An 11,324-nucleotide genomic window follows, 5' to 3' on the forward strand; every position below is an offset into this window, starting at 1 on the left:
GATGCAGAATTTCTTTATCAAAACATGCTCTACAACACACTGTCTAAATTTTATGATGTTCAAAAGAAATTTGAATAAGAAAAATGTTGGTTGTATCGGAACGAATGTGAAGATTTTCCTATAGTTGGTAAGGAGAGGGTTAAGTAAAAAGTAAGCTTTTTCTGTCAAACCTAGAGCCGTTATTAAGTGTTTGATTGAACAGATTTTGGATGGAAATATGCTTTAACTCTCTCCTTACCAGCCATTTTCAGGATTGTCACAAAATTTCACATCCAACTGACACAAAAATATATTTTTTTATCACTCAAACACAATAGCAGTAAAGTTCTTGCGATAAATAATTTCTTTCGCAAAACATGCTCAACAACACACTGTTCATTTTCTTTAAATTTTATGGTGTACAAGAGAAATTTGAATAAGAAAAATGTTGGTTGTATCGTAATGAATGTGACGATTTTCCTGCAGTTGGTTATGGAGAAGGTTAAAGCATGCTATATCTTTTTATATTTTGTACGACATACTGACTTACTGTCCATTATGTTATGCCTGTTAACAGGAAGGGCAACTGTGTGTACTGACTTACTTACTTACTTACTTAGGCCGCCCCTTGGGGCGCCCAACATGAGCCACAAGTCTTCGCCATTCTGTCTTGTCGTCTATAAGCGTACGCAGCTCCCAGGTGTTGTCCATTCCTGTGTCATCTAGCAGACGGTCAATGTAGGTTTTATTCTGCCTGCCTCTGCTTCGGGTTCGCTCAGGTGGTTCCCATAGCACAAGACTGCTTGCAATCTCCTCCTTGTGTCTCCAGCAGTGCCCCGCAAGTCTCAGTCTTCTCTTTTGAAGCTTCGAGGTCATTGGGGGGGGGGGGGGTCACTGTAGAGCTCTTCATTTGATATGTGCTCTTTCCAGCTTACATTGAGGGCCATCTGCACCATACGGGTGTAGCGGCCGTCCAGTTGCTTCTCAAGGGCTTTAGTAAGAGTCCATGTCGCTGCTCCATATAGAAGCAGTGACTCTACCGTTGCCAGGAACAGTCTCTTCTTTATTTCCCTCTACAGAGGGAAATAAAGTACTGACTTACTGTCCATTATTTTATGCCTGTTAACACGATGGGCAACTATGAATGAGGTCCTGACTTACTGTCTATTATATTATGCCTGTTAACACGAAGGACAACTGTGTATGACGTACTGACTTACTGTCCATTATATTATGCCTGTTGACACGAAGGGCAACTGTGTATGACGTACTGACTTACTGTCCATTATATTATGCCTGTTGACACGAAGGGCAACTGTGTATGACGTACTGACTTACTGTCCATTATATTATGCCTGTTGACACGAAGGGCAACTGTGTATGACGTACTGACTTACTGTCCATTATATTATGACTTTTAACACAAAGGGCAAAGCACTGAGGACGAATAATATTTTGCTGTTTTGCTTATTTCGTTTTATTTCGTGGAAACGGTTTTAACATTTACCATCACCATGTTTGTTTAGAAGAGGTAGATATGGCAGACTAGAAATTTGTATTTGAAAGGATCATACCAACAAATGTAAGATTCAAACTCATACCATGAACGTAAAGAAAATACCTTTTTTTTTCAAAAGTGGGCGTGGTCCTCTTTTCGTTTGTTAAAATACGATGACTTCCGTCATGCGCAGAGCCACTTCCATTTTAATAGATTACTGGGTCTAAATCTCAAATGTTTACCTTCGATACCTCTCAATTTTCTATCAAATACTCTCTGAAGTCTTTGCGATTTTAGAAATTATATGAGTTGCTATGATATAAATCTTCATCTCAATAATAATGGTTAACTTTAGGCTTATAAAATTAACACTACTTTTCCCTTATAAATGCTAATCAATTTAAAACTAGATTTAAAAATTCCGGTTTTACAATGGACACACCCCTTTTACTGCAGACTTTTAAGCAAGTCAATTTTATCGTTTCATTTCAACCTTATATTATGTAGGATATATATGATTTTCTCATATAATAATTGTAACGAAAAAATATTTTGTTTGTTTCGAAATAAATAAATATTTATTTTATGGGAAATACAGACAAGCTATTTACTGCCAATAGTTCCGAAGTGACTTCCGCCTTGTGTGATGGACGATATCAGATATTTTCGATATCAATACGACACGATATAGCAGCGATACTGATATTTAAACAAGAAAAAATGATTATCACTTCCCTCGTTTAATCTTATCTTTGGAAACGGCGACTTCTATCATTCGCAGCTCTATTGTTGCATTTATAAATACAACATGTATGAACCACGATGGTTTTGTAAATATAAGTCAATACCTCCGTGAGAAATATCAGATGAAATAGTCGATTACTTTTGAATCGAGGCGAAGGAAAATAGCAGCAACAAAAAAATAGCACCTCCAGACAAGAAGAGTGTATTGATAACCCGATCTTCCTATTCATCAAACGAAAATATCCACTTCCTGTATGACACAGTAATAACAGCTGATCGACGCAAAAGAAATTTCTCTTCGTTGGCTATCTCGTCATTCTATATCTATGACTTGTATAAATCTATGTTGTATTTTTTTTTAAAATGATCTAATAATCTTTTTTGTTATTCAATCGTTCCATGTTACAATTTAACCATAACATACACGTTTGTAACTTTGCTTATCTGGTAATAGTTAAAAATAAATGAGAGGAAAGTGAGAGTCAAAATGGGATTTGAACTTCAAACCATTGCGAAATCACAAGGTTCGCTGCATTGTGCTCAGTCTATCCTGACAATGCAAAAAACTATGAGGCGTTGGTCTTGTGGTATGACACTCGCTTTCGGATCGGAAGGTCCAGGGTTCGAGCATCGCGCTCGGTGCATAATTGAGTCCTTGGAGAAGGCTCTTTACTCACATTCGCTCACCGTACTCAGGTGTAAAATGAGTACCTGGCCGTTAACAGCGTTGTCTGTGTTCGAAAAATTGTAATATCGCCGAACAGGTGTCATGTCCCGTCCTACATGTTAAATGTTGCTGTTGACCAGGGACCCCTTGTAAAGCGTTTTGAGCACATTTAGTGGATATTGCGCTATATAAAGCTCAATTCAAAAAAATTAATACAATTTCTATTAGTTGTAGTGGAAGGAGGGCCGTCAGCGCCATGCACTTCTATCGACAAATTGGTCTCTGATCTGTCCTTTGTGACAATGTCATGGATTTTCAGCTCTGCTACTCTACCCTTACTATCAAGCCTTAAGGTGATTACGCTTATTATAGTCATTCGGTAAGTCTTGATTGTATGAAGTTGACGTCACTCAGGTCTTTATTATTGCTTTTTCCCATCCGCGTTTATGAGTAATTCTCACTAAACTGTATTAACCAGACTATAAACATTCAGCGTTACACACAGTTTTGTGTGTTGGTCCGTTATACTTCCGGATGGCAATGTTGTGAGCTTCTTAACCAAGCGCACACTGTCTATATGGGGAACAGTAGAAAACTTTTGTTATTTCTAGCGGAATGGGTATCTAGTTTAGTAGTTGATGTGTTTAGAAGTAAAAAAAAAAAGCAAATAAAAGTAATACCATTAACTCACTCAATCCTAACGAAAGAGTGATCCCTTTTCTTATCAATTAGATCACCCCCCTGGGGCACCCTATCCTCTACCCACGCCACGCTAACATTTCATTCATACTGCAACCAGCATTGAGTACAGACGATAAAAAAAAATTTTTTTCATTATATTTTATTTGTTTTCCACGTTTATTTGTGTATTGTTGTGCTGACGAAGGGTTTGTACCCGAAACGTCCATTGTCTGTTTTGTTCCCATACGAAGCCTTTCCATTTTCACTCTTTCGTTAGTATTTACGATTACCGGCTTCAGGACGCACTTACCGTTTTCACTCAGTCCTAGAGATTTTTGCTACTTTTCAAAACTGGAAAAAATGTATTAAGAATGAGCATGTACATAGATAGTTTTATTCAACTATCATTAACATGTAAATACAAAAAACATTAGCCTAGATACTACGCCTATAATTTGTCTCAGGAAAATGTAATACATAGGCATGGAGTAAAAGTAACCCCGGGTAAATTACATACGAATATTGTCGGTGTTAGGTTTGAGTGAGTTAAAACAAAATGTGGGATGTACAGCTTGGCGTTCCTCTAAAGATTGACCATTGTGTATCCTTTTCCCTGGTGTATAGTAAAACAAAAATTGATTCTCCAGAAATAGGCTATTTGTGACCCTTCGTCTCAAAAGGGTATTAAGACGGGATGGTTACGATGTTGAAAATTGAATTTATAGCCAGAAATATCAGACTTGTGTTGAGTTTGTATGATTTATTGAGGAGAATAGATACCATATTTTAGGGTGCTAATGCCAACAATTTATATTTTTGACCAGCTTAACATTAAATTCGGCTTATAAGTATTTGGTTCGTTCCGACATAATACGGTTTTGAGACGATGGGTCACATTTATCAATCTCTCGATGGTGCGCATTGGATACAATTTTGTTCATGTCCATTCCAGTCATGTCGCTTGCAAATACGCTTCAACAGTCGTGACGTCACTTCCTTCGTAATGACGCATCGTAACTTGGTAACTGGCTCTAAACTATCGCAACAATGGCGGACGCCCTTATGCAATATTTCTCCGACGAGCATGAAAGCGTATCCAGAGGGAAAAAAACATTATAAATCTGATCATGTTTTGACTTTTACACATTCTGATCACAAGACATATGAAAAGTTCTAGCCAGCATGAAGAATAAAAAGTACCAATTTTCTTTGTTTAGAACCACGATGGCCGCCGTTGTTGGGCGACGTGACATCAGACTATTGAATCCAATTATATTTGTCTAGATGTTGTGGGCAGCTGCGAATTTTTGAAAATGGCCAAGGAAATTTGGCAGTTTGGTTGGTGATGAATATGAAAAAGTATGCTTTACTTTAACTCTCTCCTTACCGGCCATTTTCTGGATTTCCCCCAAAACTTCACACCCAACCTATACAAAAATAGATTTATTTCACTCAAACACAAAACCTGTTAGTTCTTGCTATAGCAAACATTTTTGTTCAATATTAAGATGTACACAAGATGATAATAATAATAATAATAATAATAATAATAATAATAATAATAATAATAATAATAATAATAATAATTAATAATAATAATAATAATAATAATAATAATAATAATAATAATAATAATAATAATAATAATAATAATAATAATAATAATAATAATAATAATAATAATAATAATAATAATAATAATAATAATAATAATAATAATAATAATATATAATAATAATAATAATAATAATAATAATTTTTTAGAAAATATGATGATAATAAAAAGTCAAATTCATTTAATTTTGTATCTACTTTAGAATAATTGTAACTTCAATAGACCAAACGTTGACATTTTCATTCTTTCAAACACAAGCATTTACATAAGATAGTGCAAGAAACAAGTTGACATTTTTTAAAGAGAATTCTTAATATAATTGTGTCCCGTTTATTGACATTCTTGAAGTATGTGCATGTTTAAAATGCAGCCATACTTTGTTAGACAATAGACATTAACTGAAAAAAAACACCTTAGTTAATATTTCTATTCTATTTGATTATACAGCATTTGTGACCATCGCCTCAAAGCGGTATTATGTCGGGATGGTTAAGATGTTGAAAATTAAATTTATAGCCAGAAATATCAGAATTGTGTTGAGTTTGTATGTTTTATTGAGGAGAATGGATACCATATTTTAGGGTGCTAATGCTAACAATTTATATTTTTGACCAGTTTAACATTTAATTCGGCTTTTAAGCATATGGTTCGTTCCGACATAATACCGTTTTGAGACCATGGGTCACATTTTTCAATCTCTCCATGATCCTTGAAATGTTTTAAATCAATGATTTGTCAATGCATTTTCAATTCATTTCAATTGAAATAATTATTTTTATTGTCGGCATAATGTGTATCAGTTTTCATTTGACACAATCAAAAATAGATAGAATACATTTCCTTTATAACGCCACCTTTAACTTGGAAGTGACAATTAATTAAAGCAAATATTAAATATTTATTACAGAGCGACATAAATATTGAAATATTAGTTTTTAAAATCGAGTAATTGAGTCATCGTAATAGATAATAAGATTATTATTATTATTATTATTATTATTATTATTATTATTATTATTATTATTATTATTATTATTATTATTATTATTATTATTATTATATAGTTTATACCTATACAAACTTCAGATGAATGCATATAACATATCTTTACCTAAGAATTGTCAAGTGCCATTACTAAAACCAGTTCATTTTGATCATTTGATCAACTAACCTCTGACAATGCGGTGATCACGCTATTTTTAATTGTTGTCAAAAAAGGATTTTGCTGTACAGGTCAGCGGGTATTTCAACAAATGTTTCATCCTAAAATGACTAGTAATTATATATTTCTACTGTGTAAATATTAATAATAATTGCAGTATTTCTCATGAATTTGTATAAACTCAGATAATTATGTAATTTTTGATTATATGGTTTGAAGTAATTAAAATTTCTGACTCATTTTTATGGTTATTTCCTTTAAAATCTAATTCCAAATGATGCATTAAAATAATATAAAATGTGCTTGCGTGTATGTTTGTGGATGTCTGTGTCTTTATTTGTAAATGTGTTGATGTTCATACCATGAACCAAATTGTTTGAGCATTGTTTACCTCACATGAACATGTGCGGCTATGTGGTCTAGTGGTATGACACTCGCTTTCGGATCCGAAGGTCCTGGGTTCGAGCCTCGCTCGGCGCATTGTTGAGTCCTTCGAAAAGACTCTTTACTCACATTCTCTCACCGTACTCAGGTGTAAAATGAGTACCTGGTCGTTAAAAGCGTTGTCTTTGTCCGAAAAATCGTAATATCGCCTAACAGGCGGCATGTCCCGTCCTACATGTTAAATGTTGCTGTTGACCAAGGACCCCTTGTAAAGCGCTTTGAGCACATTTAGTGGATATTGCGCTAGATAAAAAAGAAGCTCAAAGCTCAATTGCCTTTTATTTGGACAATAAAGATTATATTATTATTAAAAGTATGTATCTAAATCACGTGTTATGAGTCTTAAATATCTTATTGGAACACCAACTAAATAGCATCTTTACTACGCTACTTTGAACCTAACAACAAAATCATCAAAATTGGCAAAGTTGCTCAGTCTCCCTTTAGGCACAGGGCGTGACCCCGCCATCTGTTATGAACTAGGGTCTGGCAATATTTACCTTTCGAACCAAGTTGAAAGCAGTAAACGGCTGTCCAAATGTGACCCATCGGGCTCAAAACGGTATTATGTCGGAACGAACCATAGTGCTTAAAAGCCGAATTCAATGTTAAAGTGGTCAAAAATATAAATTGTTGGCATTAGCACCCTAAAATATGGTATCCACTCTCCTCAATAAAACATACAAACTCAACACAAGTCTGATATTTCTGGCTCCAAATTCAATTTTCAACATCTTAACCATCACGACTTAATACCGTTTTGAGGCGAAGAGTCACAAATGGTTAACCCTTTCCTTACCAGCCATTTTCAGAATTTTCCCCAAAATTCCACAACCACCCAACACAAAAATATTTTTTTCTTACTCAAACAGAAAAGCATCAAATACATTCTATGCATAATATTGATCAGCAAAATGAACTCTACAACACAGTGTCACTTTTTTTAGATATAGATAATAAAAAAATTTCATTAAATTGTATGATTTATAAAAGAAGTCTGAATGTTAAGAGCGCTGGCTGGATCGTAACGAATGTGACGGTTTTCCTCTGGTTGGTACGGAGAGGGTTAATGACAACATTTATTAACACTTAATTTTTACAATTTAAGCTTAAATTGAATGTCAAGCTTCAGATTAAATCTAACATGATGTGTCTACAGTTTTGATACGAATGGTCACATTTGAACCAAGATGAATGTCATCTTATCACACTTAATATGATTCAATAGTCGTACAGTCACTTCCTTCCTAATGACGTATGGTAACTTAGCAACACTGGCTCTAAACTATCGGAACAATGGCGGACGCCCGTATGAAATATTTCTCCGGCGAGCATAAAGCGTATCCAGAGGAAAAAACTCCATAAATCTGATCATGTTTTGACTTTTACACATTCTGATCACAAGGCGTATGAAAAGTTCTAGCCAGCTTGAAGAATAAAAAGCAATGATTTTCTTTGTTTAGAACCAAGATGGCCGCCGTTGCCGGGCGGAGTGACATCAGACTATTGAATCCAATAGTGAACTAGGGGCAGCGTGGCTCAAAGGTACAGTCTTTGCTTCGTACCAAAAAGGTACCGAGTTCGATTACTCGCTGCGCTGTGTGGCCGTGAGCAAGTCACCTCGCCCTAGCTCAACATGCGGCGCTGCACTGCAGCGGACGCCTGGGTTATTCCAGTCATCCTTCGGAATAGACCCAAGAGACAAAATTCCACTAGGGGATGAATAAAGAGATTTTTTTATTTTTTTTATTTTAACTAATATTTTCGTCTATATGTTTTAAATAACAACAATAAAATGGAGTAGAAGAGCTTCAATTTTATTAACAAAAAAAACAGGTGGTGTGGACGTTTCGGGTTTGCCCTTTGTCAACAAAACACGATAAATGAGACACAAAAGACGAATAAGGGGCTTTGATAAATTCCATCTTCCCATCTCCCATTCTTCTTTAATGTCTCATTTATCGTAATATTTGTTGTCAAAGGGGAAACATGAAACGTCTACATCGTCTGTCTTTGTTAAATAATTTGAGGCTTCTATTCCATTTTATTGTTTGTAAGTATTTATTCGAGCTTCATCAGCACTGCCCGGGTACCCGCTGGTAAAAAAGTTAAACCGAGTACTCGGGTAAAAGGGGCGGGTAACAAGTACCCACTTCAACGAATTGAAACCGAACTGAGAGTGATAATTTTGAATTACATTGGCATTTCTTGTTTTATTTGTTAACACACATTTGATTCAATGTTGGAATCAACAGATTAAGACGATATTAGTTTTTATCTTTTAAATGAATCTCAGGTTTTTTTTGGGGTTTTTTTTTTTTTTGTTCATTGTAGTTAATTATCCTTGTTTCTTACTTCAGTTTCATTTCATTTGTTGCAATCAATAATAGATAATAAATTTAAAAAATAACGGCCAGATACTCATTTTACACCTGAGTACGTTGAGAGAATGTAAGTAAAGAGCCTTTTCCAAGGACTCAACTTTGCCCCGAGCGAGGCTCGAACTCAGGACCTTCCTATCCGAAAGCTAGTGTCTTACCACTGGACCACATAGCCGCACACAACTATAAAGATATTTCTTCATCATTATTTCTAACTATAAAACCATTTGGTCAAACTGTCTAAACATTCTATCTACTTCATCATTATTTCTAACCATAAAACCAATTCATCAAACTGTCTAAACATTCTACTTCATCAATATTTCTAACCATAAAACCAATTCATCAAACTGTCTAAACATTCTACTTCATCATTATTTCTAACTATAAAACCATTTGGTCAAACTGTCTAAACATTCTATCTACTTCATCAATATTTCTAACCATAAAACCGTTTGGTCAAACTGTCTAAACATTCTATCTACTTCATCATTATTTCTAACTATAAAGCTGTTTGGTCAAACTTTCTAAACATTCTATCTACTTCATCATTATTTCTAACTATAAAACCATTTGGTCAAACTGTCTAAACATTCTACTTCATCAATATTTCTAACTATAAAACCATTTGGTCAAACTGTCTAAACATTCTATCTACTTCATCATTATTTCTAACTATAAAACCATTTGGTCAAACTGTCTAAACATCTTACTTCATCATTATTTCTAACTATATAACCTATTTGGTCAAACTGTCTAAACATTCTACTTCATCAATATTTCTAACTATAAAACCATTTGGTCAAACTGTCTAAACATTCTATCTACTTCATCATTATTTCTAACTATAAAACCGTTTGGTCAAACTGTCTAAACATTCTATCTACTTCATCATTATTTCTAACTATAAAACCGTTTGGTCAAACTGTCTAAACATTCTATCTACTTCATCATTATTTCTAACTATAAAAACCATTTGGTCAAACTGTCTAAACATCTTACTTCATCAATATTTCTAACTATATAACCTATTTGGTCAAACTGTCTAAACATTCTACTTCATCAATATTTCTAACCATAAAACCAATTCATCAAACTGTCTAAACATTCTACTTCATCAATATTTCTAACCATAAAACCAATTCATCAAACTGTCTAAACATTCTACTTCATCAATATTTCTAACCATAAAACCAATTAGTCAAACTGTCTAAACATTCTATCTACTTCATCATTATTTCTAACTATAAAACCGTTTGGTCAAACTGTCTAAACATTCTATCTACTTCATCATTATTTCTAACTATAAAACCGTTTGGTCAAACTGTCTAAACATTCTATCTACTTCATCAATATTTCTAACTATAAAACCATTTGGTCAAACTGTCTAAACATTCTATCTACTTCATCATTATTTCTAACTATATAACCTATTTGGTCAAACTGTCTAAACATTCTACTTCATCAATATTTCTAACTATAAAGCTGTTTGGTCAAACTTTCTAAACATTCTACTTCATCATTATTTCTAACTATAAAACCATTTGGTCAAACTGTCTAAACATTCTATCTACTTCATCAATATTTCTAACCATAAAACCATTTGGTCAAACTGTCTAAACATTCTCTCTACTTCATCATTATTTCTAACTATAAAACCATTTCATCAAACTGTCTAAACACTCTACTTCATCATTATTTCTAACTATAAAACCATTTCATCAAACTGTCTCACCAGCAATCGTCTTCTTGCTTATCCACACAGAAAAGAAAAGTTAAATTGGAAAAGAAAGGACGGAAATTGTGATCCGATGTTGTGGGGTTGGTTACTTGCTGATTCTGTGTTGCTGAATGAGGATCAGACAAATAAACACAAACGTGGATGTTTTTTAACCAGTTGAAATGTCATGCTTTTGGAAAAACACATATTTATAAAATGGAGTCGAAAACGCGACCTCCAAAAATCGATTGATATAAATTTAATTACCCTCATCTTGGAAGATGCTCTCAATCCTGGGACTTTATTAAAGTACTTCGGGAAGTCCTAGGTTTGTGAGTTTCTACCAAGATGAGGGTTATTTAAATAGATCGATATTTGGGAGGACGAGTTTTCTGACTAAATCTTTAAATACGAGGTTTTTCCAGAGTACGCC

At 34.1% G+C, this 11,324-nt stretch overlaps 1 protein-coding gene across 1 annotated transcript in view; it reads right to left on the bottom strand.

Annotated features, from left to right (window-relative positions):
* The window catches only part of LOC144959436 (uncharacterized), a 36,745-nt gene extending 25,700 nt beyond the window's left edge, over positions 1-11,045 (bottom strand). Inside the window, exon 1 of the mRNA XM_078892020.1 lies at positions 10,907-11,045. The gene's annotated coding sequence lies outside the window, so the exon portion shown is untranslated. The remainder of the gene's footprint in view (positions 1-10,906) is intronic.
* Positions 11,046-11,324: the final 279 nt, after the last annotated feature.

The sequence above is a fragment of the Berghia stephanieae genome, chromosome 14 (assembly GCF_034508935.2).
Source record: "Berghia stephanieae isolate SIO BIC M18660-M18661 chromosome 14, UCSD_Bste_1.3, whole genome shotgun sequence".
Classification (NCBI taxonomy): domain Eukaryota; kingdom Metazoa; phylum Mollusca; class Gastropoda; order Nudibranchia; family Aeolidiidae; genus Berghia; species Berghia stephanieae.